The following is a 17476-nucleotide window of genomic DNA, read 5'->3' on the forward strand; positions in this document are numbered from 1 at the left end:
GCTTGGAGCTAAGGCCAGTTGGGACAGCATTGCTACTGAGACAATCAACCTCACCTTCCTCCTACTCTTTTCCCTTCTCTATCTGGCACCTTAGGTGGCCCAAATATCTGTGTGTTGGGCAATGTACTGCACTGGAATGTTCACTTCGATTAAAACTAGCGTGGGAAAAACACCCTGATTAGTCTTTCGGTATTTCCAGCTAACCATGTGACTAGACAAACACACACTTGCCCAAGAATGGATAACATGGAATGGTGACCAAGAAGATGGTGACAGTACAAAACTGCTTTTTATGGAGGCAGTGTTGAGTTGTGCCAGCCAAGTGTGGCTTGGTACAAAATTTGGATAAATCCAAGGAAGAAAATAGACTATTTAAGTACACTGAAAAAGGCTGCAATCTCATTTGTTCACAAATGGTTCTGCTAAGAAGTAATTATTCTGTGAAGAACATGCAAAAATCTTATTTACAGTATTGTTCTTAATTTATTATAAGCTTTCATTAGTTTATTTTCTTCTTTTACTTTTTGACTTGTTATGATCATTAGTCACCTAGAAAATCAGTTCCCAGGAACCACCAAAGGGAAAGCCCCAAATATATTCAGAAATTGCAGTGGTACCTGCTGGCCAGCAACTGGGGGCAGATTCATTGCAGCCATTTCAGCCCATATGAAATAGGAACAGGAGACACATTTCTCTACTCTATGCAGAAATGCACTGTCTAGGGGAAGCTGTGGCCTAGTGTGCTGAGCACAGAATGACCCATCAGCAGTCCTGCTTCTCCTCCCAGCCCTGCAACCCTGTTTTGTGCAGTCTTTGGGAATTCACTTAAAATATTTCCAGGGTATGGTGTGATGGAACAAGAGCTTGCAATGTAGTTGAAGAGATTTCAGCTGAGATGCTGTGGTCAGGTTTTTAATTCATTTCAGGGCACACTTGGGTAAGTTTCAACTTACCACTGGCGGGAGTTCAAGCAGACCTGTTTCTTTTTCAGTAAAATGAACAAGGAGCATTTACACAACCGTTTAATATGTTCAGTCATGAGGAAGTAACTTCCTACATCACTTGACTTCCATGGGAGGATAATTCTTATTCCACCCTGATTTCTCTCACTTCTAGAAATAAGAATGGAAATAGCCACTCTATTTTGAAGGGTCCTTCAGATATGCAAACAGATACATAATTCTGTCAAGCTTTTCTGGTCTGATGGAAGCAGAAGGAAATCAGGAATGGATGAGCAAGGTCTGAATGGAGTGTTAACTCAAGTGCAAGTGGATGTTGCATATAGTCTTTGCTTTAGAAAACAGACCTCACAGTAACAGGATAGCAAAGAAAGAACTTGCTTTTTACCACTTCAGGTGCCCAGTTACTCCAATATCTTCTTCCACCATGCTTATTTTTGCCATTTCATCAAGTTTTAAAAGAATGTTAAACCCAGGGACTTTCTGCACTGTACTTGTTTATTTTCCTACAAATGGTCCTGTGTTGCAAACCAGTGTGATGACTACTCTGTATATGCCATACAGAGTTGTACTAAATTAACTAATGACATGATTGCACCATCAAACAAATTCAGTTTAATCATTATACATGCATGCTGCTCTTGGAGAAAAGCTTTAACTTGGAGAAGTATAACAAAAATCTAAAACACCAATATAAACTTATTTAAAAATCAAGTATAGGTGAGGGTTTTTTGTGCTTATACTGCATGTCTCCATTCCTACTTTATTAGTTCAAGTTTCCATTCTTATTTCTTTACCATGGAGCAAATGAATCATTTTATTTTAGAAAAAAACCTCTGTATTTCATCTAGAGTAGTGAAGATTATGAATATTATTTTAGAATTGTAGTCTGCTTCAGATCTGGGCTATTTTTAATTTAACTTGCCTAAGAGATTTTTTTTTTTTCTCCCCAAGAAGGACTTGAAGGAAAAAGTCTTGTTGCTTACTTCCCCAATTCAAGCTCATCATGTGTAACCATAAAAATTCACTGCTTCTAGTTATCAGCACTGGGATTTATTTCTGGTTTAGTGACTAGGTTAAAACAGACACTCACCTTTCAGATGGCCAAACAAACCCTACTTAAGAGTACTTTCAGTATTGTAAAAGATGATCAGTCTGGCAAATTGGTATAATACTCTGGGGTCACTCAGATCCTCAATTGCTCTGATGTCTCTCAGCTGAGAAATAAAACGAGGTCTTGATTAGCAGTGTTTATTAAAAGCCCTGTGGCACTTTTTGCCCAAGATGACTATAGATGGGTAATCACATCGACGGTTACATAATGAAGATAAACATTTCACGGCATTATAAACTCTCCTGCTGTGAAGCACAAGCCACCCACCAACTGCCTGATTTTAGGAAGAACCCTCTCTATTACATAAGTGTTCAGTATGGGGGTTTCTTGCACCTGCCTCTGAAGCATCTGGTACTTGTCACCTTCAAAAACAGGATTCAAGACTCGATGGACAACTAATCTGAGCCAATCTGGCAATTTTTATGTAACCAAAGGCTCTCTGTGACAGGGGGACATGTCATAGTTCTCACTGATGTATTTGCTGAGTTCCCAGGGCTATTTAAAATGTGTATTGTATGTTCTTCCTTAAAAGTTCATTTTTAGGCTGCTTGATACAAGATAATATTATAGGAATCGCTGTACAAATGTGCGAGTGGGACTGTATTCATATGTGTGATTGTGGGTGACTTTTAAGTGCATTTCTGTTCATGAAGAAGCAATGAATTGCTAGCAGAGAAAGTGGGAGTACTATTACATAAGTTGGAACTATTCAGGATATCTTTATCTCGTTCTCATATGCTTGTGCATTTTTTCTCTCCTTGCAGAAAGTGCAGAACAGGTGTAACTATTTAACATCGTCTGTATCTCACCCTAGATTCAACTCCTCCCTACAGTGTTAGCGTGGATTCCTGATTGCTCTCACAAGCACTTCACACAAATGTTACCAAAATGCTTGTGAAAGAATTTACACAATAAATTTGTACCAAGGGACTTTATTATTTATAAGAAGAAAAATTTTAGATACATTCTACTGAAGTAACATTTTTGGTTTCAAAGCAAACTGCAAATTGCAAATAGGAGATGTGTTATTTTTCAAGAAGATGTATTGGGCTCTGGGATAGTACATGGTCATAATAAAATCAACTCATTTTCTGTCTAGGCCATATTTAAATCTCACATTTAAATGTTTCTAAGAGATAAGGCCATGCATACAGTTAATTTCATTCTTGACCTCTTTGCAGCTATAGGATAGTGTAACTTGCTGCCTGTACTAAAACATGTCTAAACATTTCCCAAACAATAGTCTTGTAGTGCACAGAAACAGCAGCAACAGTGAAATATTTTATTGTGGGGCATTAACAAAACTGTATCTAATTGAAACATAATATTCTTTAAAAAAAACTACATGGCAGCATTAGATGCTGTACACATGTTCCTTGGTAATGATATTTAATATTTTAAACATCAGTTTAATCTGAAACTCTCCAACCAATAGACTTCTTGAAAAGCTCTCCAAACATTTTCGTCCATTGCTGTGTATTCCAAATGTATTGGCTCTTTGTCTTTTTCTTGGTTGCACTGATTGCAACTGTCACTGAGTCACACAGCTTGCTTTGGGCCTGCAGCCAAGTTGATTACAACAACAGCTTGTGAACCATAAAAAGGTAGTCTTGGATCTCAGAGAGAGTTGAATTATAAAGAAAAAGGACACACTTAATCCTTCTGAAAAAAAGACTGGACTCAATAAATACTTTTGCATTGTTCTCTCTACTTTTTCAAGAATAATTTAGTTATCAATGGTGAAATTAATTCTTTTGAGACGTCACAGTCAGCTACAAATGGAAAAGATGTTGAAGCTGTCTGTAGTCTGTCAGATGTTAAGGCAGTACCTGTTAGTAGACAGATCACAGACACACAAGTTTAGGGACAAATGTGCCAAAAAATTTATTAGTTCTTTTCAGTGTATTTCAATGTTACATGGGCATGTCAGTAAAATGCCAGCTCACCAGCTCTCTAGGAATATTTGGTATCTCCAGGGTTTAAACAATAAAATTAACGACGTTCTTTTTATAGTAACATTTTACATGATGGATGGTAAACATACCAAGTAGGAAGGAATTAAACTGTTGGCTTTTGGGAACCCCTGGAAAACACTGTATTTAAAATAATATCACAACTGTTTTTGGATGACTGAGTCCTCATCTTACACAACACAGCATGGCACACATAAACCATTTGGGCAAAAATAGTTGACTTCCTGTATTTTAACCCATGTATTTCATTTGATTATTTCAGTGGGGTTGGGTATATAGATAAAGGATTAAAGGGTTCAGCTTCACACTTACACTTCAATTCAAAAATGAAGTTTTGCATAGATAGCTACAACAATTCTATAAATTAATAAGGACAAAAATCCATTAAGTAAACTTACGTGGCTCCTCTTACATGAGTACCTATGTTAGATAATTTCTCTGTTGTACTGACCTGTTAGTGTTAGAACAAACTCTGTGTTACAGCAACTCAATGTGTTTCTCCTCCATACTTAGTAGGAAACTGGTCTCTCTCTTAATTCCTTAATTAAGAGAAAACATCTTAATGTCCAGCCCAAATCTGTTGGTTCCATCTACTCAGATTATACCCATGTGTTCCTATGACAGCACTGTCTGCTACCTTAAATACTTATTCCCCTCCTTGATATATTTAGTCCATGATGACATCAGTCATCATTCCCTATACTCTAGGTGAAACAGTCTTCCATTTTCTCATATGCCTGGCTCTCTATTCCCAAGACCAGTTGAACAGCCCATCTCTGCAACCACTTTAGCTTGAATCCATTCTTCTTGAACATGAAACACAGTAATTGTGCAGAACAGTTCATATCAGTTATTGCCAGGGGTCTATGCTAATGGTATTAATCCTCCCTATCCCTGATATAGCCTGTGAATGTATTTCTCTTTTTTCTTTGTTTGTAGCAGGTTGGTAGCTCAAATAGTTTTGTATCCAGTTGATGTTTCCATGTCCTTCTCCTCCTGGGTCTCCTCTAGCTAATAAGCTTGGATTTTACAGTAAAACTTCTGTTCTTAGTTTCAAAATGCTTGATTTTAGCATTTGAATTTAATTTCTGCTACTCCAGTCCTCAAAGTTACCCGGTTCTTCTGGTGCACTATCTCCCTTTGTTACCATTATTTTCCTTTGTCAGTCCATCTCATAACCACAGCTGTTTTCAGTGACATCTACATCCATCCAGATGCAAATGGGACTAATCCAAGAGCAGTGCTTTAGGAACTCACTGCCTTTTTGCAGCTTGATGATTTCCTTTCAACAATTGATGAGAAACATCTGCACTTTGTAAGGTGGCATGGAGACCACTGCTCCTGAATATATTTTTCAATGAGATTTGAAGAGGCATTTTGTAAACAGAAGAGACAGGATAACTGTGTTTTTTTTTCCCCCCCAAAGATATTACAATGATCATTCAAGGCCTTAAAGCTATTTTTTTATATCAATTTTCCCCCTGCTACCTCAGTCTGCTAACATTTGCAGGCAGTTCACTAGTTTACATGAGAGGATTTTAACAGCTTCAAAACAATTAAGGGCAAATAAACAGTATTAATATTCAGATTAAGTATGATCTGATTTTGGTGCCTCATCTGACTTAGAATTCTGATTAGAAGGCATCAGAAAACCTTCAGTGTGTCTCCTCTTTCATCCAAGTTTGATTAAAAAAAACCTGTGGAAGTAAAACTAAAAGCCTTTGTGAGGAAGAAGGTCGTCAGGTTCATTCAGATCCAGAAATTCAAATGTGTCTTGGAACAGTAAGGCAGAAACCATACTTAGTTTCACTTTAATCTGCAAATCACAAAGCTACATCAGAACTAGCAACAATTTATATAATTCTTTACAGTTTCATTATACAAGGGAAGACATAAAGAGTAACAACTCCTATCTGCTTTCTCTCATTCCTTAGGCTGTAAACTGTTTGAGGTAGGGCTTGTTTTAAGATTATTCTGTTTCCATAGTGCTTAGAAAAATAGGCTCTTTTTCTTAGTTGGCACTATTGTAAGAAACACCATTTCTGAAGAAGTATGGACAAAAACTGCCCTGTTGTCAATGAATCATGGATAATAGTAATGCTTTACATATTTCCTCTTAGCCTCCACATTCTGTAAGGATAAAAAAAAATCTCCCACTGTAAATAACAAAGTACATGTATTTGCCATACAAAGAACAGTGTTCAGTTAATTTAATGACTAAATCCAATTCACAAATATATGAAAAAACAAATTAGTAAGGTTTTAGAAACTATTTTTAATTCTTTCCATTGTACACACCAGCTGCAACATATATGATACGACATTCCTACATCTCTGATCTTCCCTGAGAAGGGAATTTTAAACCCTATTCTTGATTTTCTCAGATTGATTAAAATGCTTCAGCACAGCTGAATTGTGCAGGTGTAAATTGTCTGTGTGTGGGAGGAAGAGACAGAATTGCTTCTCTTCAGCCTGATCTGACTTACACTACAGCAAACAGCCTTTTCTCCTTTACAAAATGTGTGGTAGTTAAGAAGCATCCTGCTCCTCTTGTGATCTGGTGTACTGACAGAGTGTTTCCAGTTATTCATTCTAGATGGAAATGCAGACAAGTACAATGAAGAACACATGGCTGGAAATGTGCTCTGGGTTTTTGGTTGAATTCTTCCATCGCTAAATCAGTCTTGTAAATGCTTGTGAAGTACCCTTCTTTTTAAAATGTCTTTCATACACACACACACACACTCACACTCATTCACACACTCATTCACAGACACACATGCATGTATATGAATACACATGCATATATATATATACACTCACATACATATATATGAGCTTTTCTCATTTGTGAATCACAATGGGTCAGGTTGGAAGGGACCACAGAGGGTCATCTGGTCCAGCCTCCATGTCATCCTGGTGCACATGGTTCAGGATTGTGTCCAGACTGTTATTGAAAATCTCTGGTGAGAGGGACTCCTGTTCCAGTGCTCTGTCACTCACACTGTAAAGAAGTTCTTCCTCATATTCAAATGGAACAACCGTTGCATCACTTTCTGCCCATTGCCTCTTGTTCTATTGCTTGGCACCACCAAGAAGAGCCTGGATCCATCCTCTTGACCACTTCCCTTCAGACAAGGTCCCTTCTCAGTTTTCTCTTCTTGAGGCTGAACTGGCTGAGTTTCCTCAGCCTATCCCCAGATGAGAATGCTCCAGCTGTTTCTGTAAATTTGTATCTCAGTTGTTCTTGAAAAATTAAGCATTTTGAAATTAATAAACATTTTCATCTATTTTTCTTCCTTGACATTGTATCTGCTTGGTAGGCTCCGATGCTGCTGGTGTCAGAGTGTCTACGGTTCTCAGCATCTGAGCTTCATTGCACTGGCCATTAATGAGCACTTAGAGAACAATCCAATGAAGAGTGGAAGTCCAATCCTGTTTGCAGGCAGAAATGGGAGACACCTACAACTATTATCTGGCCATTGCCTAGAATTGGCTCAGGAGACTAGATTGTGAGTGAGGCACCTAGATCATCAGAGGCCCGAGGACATGTGTTGTATAATTTTTCTGCTATGAGTAACCCAAGGTTGTACTGAGTCCCTGTGCTAAGAGCATGAATTGATTCTAGATCCCTTGATTTCACTCTAATATGTTAACCACACATTACTCTCCTACTGTTACTAGAAAATGTGTACCTGAAAATGCTGCGTATCTGAGATTGCTGGGAACTGTTATTTAGCTTGACTGGCTATGCATCAATTTAGAACAGTAAGAGTGGGCAGGCTAAAAGTGGATTGATAAAGCATTCTGGGAAATTAAAAAATTAAACCTCAAGAGACATCAAAGAGTGAAACGTTCTTGGAAGTAAATGGAGAAAGCAGCTGACTGACATATATTTTATACAGAAATCCACCTAGTGTGCAAAAGCAAGTGTTAATGTAAAAGCAAATAACTTTTTCCTGTGATTTGACTTGAAATGTGCTGTGCTCAGGACACAGATTGCAAGAGGCCATCCAGTGAAAAACACACTTTGAGCATGTTCTTTGGACTCTTGTCTTTTAGATTACCATCAATGAAGTCTTGAGATATCATCTCTTTGCTAATATGCTTTCTTGAATCAACAGTAATTACCTCTGTTAAAATAAAAATACCATCTGAGAAGCACTTCCATAACCACTGTTCAAAACAGATAAAGAAAGTTTATCTGCAGGAATGAGAAGGAGTCAAGCAAAACAGTCATTCAGCACATTTGTCTATTTTTTCTCCCCAACCTCCTAAAACCATTAGAAAAATTTTGCTTCACAGAATTAATGATCTGATAGGATAAATAATTTTTTTTTAAAGTTTTTAAAAGGGCAGGTATAGGCAAAATTGGACAAAGACATAATAGAAAGAATCAAGGAGGTCATTTTTCTTGATCTGGTACTAAATTTCTTAGTACTTATGAACTTTCAAAATCAGCCACTGAATTTTGAGGTGGAGAACTTGATTACAATACATAGCAATAAGCTTTTGCTGGCTTTTATTACTTTAGCATTTATGTAGATGACATTGACTGTAGCAGTTAACTTAGACTTTCAGGCAATCTTTGCTAATGGACTATTGTTCCTGTATATATTTTCAAGTTCTATACCCTATGAGTCTTATAGTTAGGAATTTTCTGTGCTCCGCTGTATTACTGATCTAACAAATATTACAAACTTCCAAATACGCATATGTTCGCATATTTATTTTCAGTTTCATTTTTAGAAATGCTGCTGTGCTTTGTATGGCTTATAGAAGGTTTGGGATCAAATTTCTGCCTGGTGTGAGAGTGTAAAATCATATTATTGAGAAACATAAGCTTACGACAGCCATAAATATATATGAAATATAAAGAAATAATTTTCTTTTAGATTACATGAAATGGCCTATGATATCTGCCAACCCAGCAGTGCAAGGGATGACTCCAAAGGAAAGACACTGCTACTGGGAATATGTGGTTTTGCAATAATTTGCTAAGAAACACTCTCTGGATCTCATGATTTAGATACAAGGCAGCCCTGAAGCAGTCTGACCTTGGGACCAACAACCTGAAGACTGAGAATGGAAAAAGAGCTGCCTCTTGCCACTACTAATCTTCTGAACACTTCAGCTGCATTCAGCTGGTTCAGCTAGATCAGGGTGTCTGTCCTTTAATCTTTCCACAACACATATCCTTTCTTCAACAGTGTCAATGCTTTTATTTGATTTTCCATTAGAAATAGAGTTGTAATCAATGGCTTTCAAGATTGGTGAGTGGCTGACATTTGCTTTGGGATTACCTCAAACTGTGAGACTGTTACTATCTCCTGTGTTGGCCATGAGTGTATTTCACTCATGATCATATATGCTAGCTACTGTGTAGTGGTTGCTTCTATTAAATGAGACTCATGGAAGAAACTTTTACAGCATCTTAATGAATCTTCTGAGAATGATTCTCTTGTGGTTCAGCTGCCTTGCTGAAGCTCCCAGATCTTTCATTTTCAAATCTACCACTTACATTTCCATAGACTTTTGTCATTAGCTCACAGATAAGTTAAAGAAATACAAAGCCCAAGATTTGGCGTGTGCTCTTGCATTCCAAATAACACAAAGATTCTTCAAACACTGTAGATCACAGAAAATTTATTATGCAAGTCAAGCTATTTTAAATGAAAAAAAGTCAGATGCAACAAAAAAACCAAAACAACTGTTGTACAATTATATATATTTATGTTTTAAATGTTCTCATGAGATTCAGAAACACAGAATAGATGCTGCTCTCAAATTACTCACAGGATTGCTATAGAAGTCATCCTGCTATTCTTAGAAACTGCTCTGAGAACATTTATTTCGCTGCACCATCACGAAAAAATCCTACTTCATCTCAAAACCCACAGAGACTCAGAAGCCCTTTCTGTGCCACCTTCGGGTGGATCAGGATACCCCATTCCATCATTTTGGATGAATCACTGGATCTTTCCAAGCAAGATTGTTACTAACACATAGCTACCACCCAGGTAAAAGAAACAGTGCTCTCTCTTACTGTTGAGCGAATAATAACGAGCTGGAAAAACCAGTAGCAGGTATCGGGTGATACACAAAAGGCTAGAAAGTCAATATTAATCAGCCAATGTGATGAAGAACTGAGCTGGAATATATTTTCTCTAGCTTCAAATAATTCTCTTTATCTTTAATATTAAATAGGAGTCTCTTTACATAAATCATGGTTCTCAGGCTACACCTCACAAAATGTGATCAGCATTTAAGTAAAATCCCTTTCAGTCTGACTACAAATAATATTTTAAGGAGAGATCCCCTATACAGGATCAGACTAATTCTACTCCTATTTGTATCTATTTGAAAGCTTTATTTTTAGATTTTAAAACTGTCCCTGATTTGGCTTCACACTTTTCTGATTTAGTGTTCTCTTTTGCCTTCCATTTCCCAGTTTTAGATATTCCTCTCCCTTCTTTTTCTGCCCTTTTCTTCTGTGAGTCATTCTTCTATGAATACTACACATCCTTTTTCCCAAATGCATGTGTCTGGTAACCCTTACATGGAAACTAGAATTGGTGAAAATTGCAGTAATGCACCTGGAAAAGCTACAAAATATTAAGATTTTTCACAATGGTATCACTGAAAATTTTATTTTCTAATTTCAATAGACTTCCTCTGCAATACATTAGTGACCTAGTATAATTGGCATGGTATATGAATCTCTCGGGTTTTGTAATATAAAAATACATGAGTAAACAAGTCTTAAGGATCAGGAAAAGGAATTTTATCTTCACAGATAACAGAAATGTCCACTATGACTGGCAGGTTCTCTAATGATCCATAGGACTATCTGAATGAGAAAGCCTTCCCTGGTAAAACCATGCAATCATACAGCACCAAATATTCCTAAGAGGCATATGCTTGGGGTTTGTTTTGCCACTTCCATGTTGTGCTATTTTGGCATGACCATCATTAGGCTTTTGAGGTCTGAAACAACCCTGCAATAAAATGCTATTTTTCCAGTATAGTTATAAAACACTCACAGCATGAAATCCATCACTGCCTCCTCATACACCACAAGTTAGGAAATGGTGTGGGATCACATTTGCCTGTTGCTATTTTCTTAATGTAATTTGATTTTTTTCAGATTTTTTAAAACTTTATTTTATTTTTTTTAATCTATTTATTTTTATTTTTTTTAGTGCTTGTATTTTCAGTAGAGGAGGATGAGCTACCAGAAACTAATACAGAAAGAAATCTTCAAGATATACGAAGATAAGGCAAAAAAGAGAGAAGTCTGAGGAGAAAAGTGTTACATTCTTTGAGAACATGGTAGGGAAACACACTGATAAAATGTATTCTTACTCTCATTTGAAAGAGATGCAGTATTAGATGCTATCTGACATTAGAAAACACACAAACGCAGATCTACATATGCAACTAATTTAATCAAAGGAATGGGAGGGGTAACTAGAAGAGATCAAATGCCAAAACCAGACTTTGCCGCATGAAAAAGTGGAACTGGGAATGGAGTGGGTAAAAAAATTTAGTCCATATGGTTTCATTATTTATGTTCAGTGTCTTTGTCATCTGCTAAACACAGGGAGATGCAACTTGAAGTATGTTGTCCTAGCTGAGCTGTTTGATGGCTTCTTCCCCCATATTTTTCTTTAAAGAACAATAAATTGCCAAGGGCTACTGCATAACAGCATTTCCTTATTATTCAAGTAGAGGCTGTACTTCCCATCACATCCAAATGCAGCTTGATACAGAGTCCCTAGAGAGAAGGACAAGAAAGTGTGGGGTCTTTCTTACTGTGCAGTAAGATTGGCTGGTGGCCTGTGGCACCCAGGGGAAGGCTTTAAGCAACATTATTTTCCTTTTGATCCTGAAAAAATGTCAGTAGTAAAACCACATTGTTGGTGCAAGTGTCCTTGGATCAGGGTAAGCTTCCTGCTGATGGGACACACGCACGAGACTGCTGAGCTTGTCCAGGGAAAGCAGTAGGAGTTGCCATGTTTAGGGAACTGGGCCAGGCAAGTTCTAGGAAGTGGACCTAGTTTTCCGCCTGAGCAGAAGTGTTTTCTATATCCCAGATTCTCTTGGATTATAAAGTAAGGATATTAGAAGACAGGGACAGATCCTTTGTTGCATTTCCTCTGGGATCGGGAAGAAAAAATGAGCAGGAAGTACAAAACTACCTAGAATTCATGTTTTAGCATTCAAACAGTACTTAAATAGTTAATACCATTGCCATTAGTTCTCATGAGCTAGAACTTCAGCTTGGGAATCATGCAGCACAGCAACATTAGCAGTGGTCTTTTTGCTGGGATTCAATTTGGCACAGGATTGCGGGACATAGGATGGAGGGGCCATGGGAGCTGGCTGGCAGGTACTACAGCACAGGTGTGCAGTGAACAGCACAGAGCTCGTCCTCCAGGTTGTCTCATTGTTATTCTACTGCTTTATCACAGTGGGACGTGGTTTTTTCCCTGCATGGGGAATAAATTGAAGTCACAGTACTCTTATTACTCAAGTGGGATGAGGCATACATGTTTAATACCAGTGCCGGCATTTCTGGAAAAGCATTGTAGACTGTGTTTCCTGCTGTGTTCAGAATTCTCATCCATTCAATAAAACAGTTTCTACCCCTGTCCACTCCCCCAGGCAATCACAATTGCCAATTTACCAATCAAAATACTCCAGATCTTTTGAGCTTCTTCCTCTTAGAAAAGGCATATCAGATATTGTGCCAAGCTTCTGCTTGATCCAGTCCCACATTTTGATCCAAATTTCAGAACTGAGTAAAGCATTAAGTACACTTCTTCCAGTATTCAATTTTTAGTGAATTATTCAGTAAGTCTAAAGCAGTAATTGGCTGCTGTGTCTTGTGAAAGATAACCTCCCCCTCTGCTGAACCACAAGTATGAATATTGAAGGAGCCATCTGATTCAGACTCAGGCTGATATGATTGTTACACAGGGTTTTTTTCAGGTGGACCAATAGCTAACACATCCCCTTGTGGGCAAGAACATTTTAGTCTGCAAAAGAATTCAATCTCCAATTGATATTTACATGAATTTTACCAGCAAATTTAACAAGATCAAGATTGGGTCTCAAACAAAGGATTTAAAATCTAAGAAAATGCATTTTTACTGCCCAGATTTTTATCACTAATAATTTTTATAACTAATAACTGTGTTATTAGTTGCAAATAAGCTCAAGTCAATGAAAGAACAAGTATCTGTCATTTAACTCTCTAAGAAAGGTGCTTGTATATAAGCTGCAATTTGCTCTGCCTTACTTCAGTAAAATCCATATGAGTAGCTCTCATCAGTGTGGAGCTATACTGTGCTCTAGAGCAGTCTAATCAATTGCCAATTTTAATTTCCAAATCAAAACTGTTTATTAGACATTCAAGAGCAAATCTATATGCATGCAGAAGCCTGATCTTTAAAGAAACTCAAATGACTTAGCAATAAGCCTGGTTATTAGGAAGGAAAATAAACAAGCTCCCCAAACTTGAAGTAAAAAAGTATGTTCCCAGAAATTATTCTAAGTTTATAGAGAAATTTAAATATTGCCTATAATTTCATGCAAAGTGGTTAAAGTACTACCATTATAGTTCCAAATGTTTGCCCTATCTCTGCATGAGTGTAATGACAATCAGGTCTCAACTGATCAGAATAATTAAATTGTAAGGTGATAATAGAGTAAATAAACATTACAAGCAAAATCATATAATTTCTTTCATTAACTCTGCACAGCATATTCTCTGGCAGAGTATAAGAATGTCAGCAAAAGACATAACACAACACCTTATCATGCAAATATTACACATATAAATGAACTGAAACACGATCATTTCATTAACAATTATCTTGCTGTATAAAAGATTTCAAATATATTTGAGTATATTAAAATATACAGTAAATATTTCCTTAATTTTAAATTCACATTTCATTGAGCAGGCAGGAAACAACCCTATGTGTCATATTATTATCCTGGCACTTCGGCTTCCCAGCAAAGATCAGTAAGATTGGTTGTACTGCTAAGACTGAAGAGTTACAAATTCAAAAAGCCCTTTGTGGATTGGATATTTATGTGCACTTTCCAGTTTTCATCCTAGGCTATGTGTGTATTTCTGTACACACATGTGAACATATAGCATAGAAGATGAAGAATGTTGTAAAGTAACTTGTAAATGAGTAACTCGATATGGCACCTGCATACAAAGAGAATGTTACCTTCCTTAAACGTGAGGCAAAAGCTGTCCCTGTAAGTATCTATAGGTGGATCTTTTTACAGCTTTGCCATGATGGAGGAGGCTGTGGTGACTGTGACTGTGGTTTTTACAATGAGGATAGCAATGTTCAAATAAGCCCCCTTAAGGCTGATTTGGGCAAGCTCATTAAAGGAGTTTAATGTGTGCTGTAACACAGGTAGTAAGGGTTTCAGGAAGGGCTTAGTTTTGGTTAAAGGATGGAAAATTGATTAACTAGTTGCATTGATGAATGAAAACAATTTTGGGCTGGTAATATATCCAAAAAACTCCAAAATGCATTTCATAGTTTCATAATACAAACAATCATATTTTATAACTCACACTAATATATTATGAACTAGTCCCTGACCAGTTCTGCATTTCTAAAATGGAGCTTTACAATCACATTGCACCTCAAGAAAAGACATGCAGAGGAAAAGTATTTTCTTACTCTGATGTGTGTCAGTCTCCACCTTAGTCATACTTCTTTCCTAAAGACCAGCATTGAGTTGCTTATGTGTTAGCACTTCTCTTAGCATTATTTTAAAGCATTCAAGAAATACATCCTACAGAAGCTGCTGCTGGTAACAGGCTTAGTTCTTAATGAAAAGTTGAAACAGTCATTTTCTCCAACAAAAAACAGAGAACCAAGTTAAGTTTTGGTAGTGCTTTAATCACAGTAACCTATGGACATCCATGCTGCTGTAACTCAGTACAGGGTTAGTTTTTGTCCAGTAGCACAACTTTTTTCAGTTCTCAGATCACAGACATTTGGGTATCCTTGGTGCTCAGAAACCAGTATTTTGCATATCACTATTGCTACTATTGCATCATCACTACTATATATATATATATATATATATATATATATATACACACACTAGTTATATATATATATATATATATAACACTAAATAGCAAATGTAAAAACATACATTTATGCATTTATGGCAAAAGACTTCCAGCACTGAAAATTGTTCCAGAGATGAATAGAGTTGCAGCTCTGGAAAGACTGGAAGTTTGAATCCAGCCAATCTGGTCTCAGCACCTCCTGCCTTGGTGTTTTTTTTGCTGACTTTCAGATGCAAGGTACTTTTCAAATTATTTTCTTCTCAGTCCTGACTGTTTTGATGGTGATGATGAGCAGTGAACCTAATATCTTATAGTGCTCGTTCTGTACCCCTGAGCCCACATTTTTATCATTATTTCATGCTAGGGTTGTAAGATTTAGCTTAGGATATTTGTACAATCCCTTGGGGGTTTTATGCAAAAGACATAGTGGAGACAGAAGTTACTTTCAATAATGAAACTTTTATGAAGATCCTTTGATACTGCAAAACATGATTTAATTCTTCCTATTTTATAAGTCAATTAAAAATAAGGAACTAAGTTCTGACTTATGCAATGACTATCAGAATCACTTACAAATAGATATTATGCTACTAACACAAAATTAATGAAGTGAACATGTTAAAATTTTTTTCAAAAGAGGCTCTTCCTAAAGCAAAGTTAGCACTAGGAACTGGTAACTTGTTTGAAATAAGTACCTTCTCTCTTTTTTTTTTTAAACATAAGATTATTTCTAAACCCTAGTAATAGAATATTTGACCCAAAGCAACATGAAAAAAAAACCCTGCAAAATCAACAACAGTATAAGCCTTTTTTTTTGTGTGTCAATTTGTATGTTTTATTCCATAGAGCATGCCATATAACCAGAATATTTTGTGTCCTGAATTCTCTTTAAGTTTTGTTTGCCATTGCTCTTTATGGTGAGTAATATTTGTACTGGAACTAACAGAGTGCAGAGAGTATAAAGTAACATCTCCACATTTGGGAGCATTTTATATCCAGTTTAGGCTGCATTTTTGCAATTGTTATGCAAGAAAAATGAGTGAAGCCCTTCAACTGTAAAAATGCATGATTCAGCAAACTATTGCTTATATGAGTCACACTTACTTTGCTGAGCAGATTTTTGATTTTAACGACTGTCTACAGCATCCTGAGAAAGCATTCTGAAGGAAAGTTGTAAGTGAAGTAACTCTGACCCATTGCACCCCTGCTTTGTAGGCAAAAACTACATGTTATCTGTAGTCAGCTTGTCAGGATCTAGCTGGCAGTTTTATAAATTGGACATGTTCAAATTCAGATTTGTTCAGCTACAACAAAAGCCTTACTTTCAGATTGGCTGTCCACATACATAAGCCCAGCACTGGCAAATAAATCTGCAGCACAGAATGACTTTATTTAGAAAATCACTAATTTGGCATTGGGACAACCACCCAATTTCAGCAGTTAGGCTGGTGACCTAATCTTTGCATAGAAATTCCAGGTGAAGGACTTGTTTCGCGTCTCATGCATGAAAGTGTGAAAGGACAGGAAAGCCCAAAGAAAACATTCAGAAATTGCTATAAATGATTTTTAAGGGACAGATTTAACTCTTTAGTTGCAAAAAAGTGTTCTATAGTTGTTGTATTTGTACAAAAATGCCTTTTGGAATGATCTCTATATAAATTAAATTCCCAAATCAGTTGTTGTCTCCCTATGAGCAAAACTCATCAGCTCAGCTCAAATTATGGTCTTCTTTTTTTTTCCCCCTCAAGTAGCAGTTTTCTATGCAGGTCATAAAAAGTTCAGTCCCAAATGAGAAACTTTTCAAAGGTTGTGTCCAATTACAAACCAGTAATTTAGGTCAGCATGAATATGTGGCCAATTTGTAAGGCAAGATGATGCAAGGACTGGGTAACTGAGTTTACTGCAAAAGTGATATTTTTTTTTTTGTAAACCTAACTTCCCAAGGTTGATTACTTCTATATTTGTTGAATTATTTATTCTAGTAAAGAGCACTGCTCAATCTAAGATTCTTTAGTTTCTTATCTACCCTATTTACATAATTGGCAATGACCTGCATGTGCGAAGCTGTAAAAGATTCATTGCTGTCCTGTATTGAGAAGCACTGCCAGAAATGCATGTTGTCTTTTAAAAGTGGATTAAATAATGCTTTCCTTAACAAATTCCAGCCTTAATATTACCAGCATGCATACCAAATGTGGAAACCTTTTAAATCCTCTGACTTTCCATTTATATGCCAGATCACAGACTAAAGGTGAACAAAGGTATCCATTGTACTGGAAGTCCTCAGGTAGATACTCTGTGCTATACATCACCT

This window comes from Parus major, chromosome 5 (genome assembly GCF_001522545.3).
Source record: "Parus major isolate Abel chromosome 5, Parus_major1.1, whole genome shotgun sequence".
In the NCBI taxonomy this organism is placed as follows: domain Eukaryota; kingdom Metazoa; phylum Chordata; class Aves; order Passeriformes; family Paridae; genus Parus; species Parus major.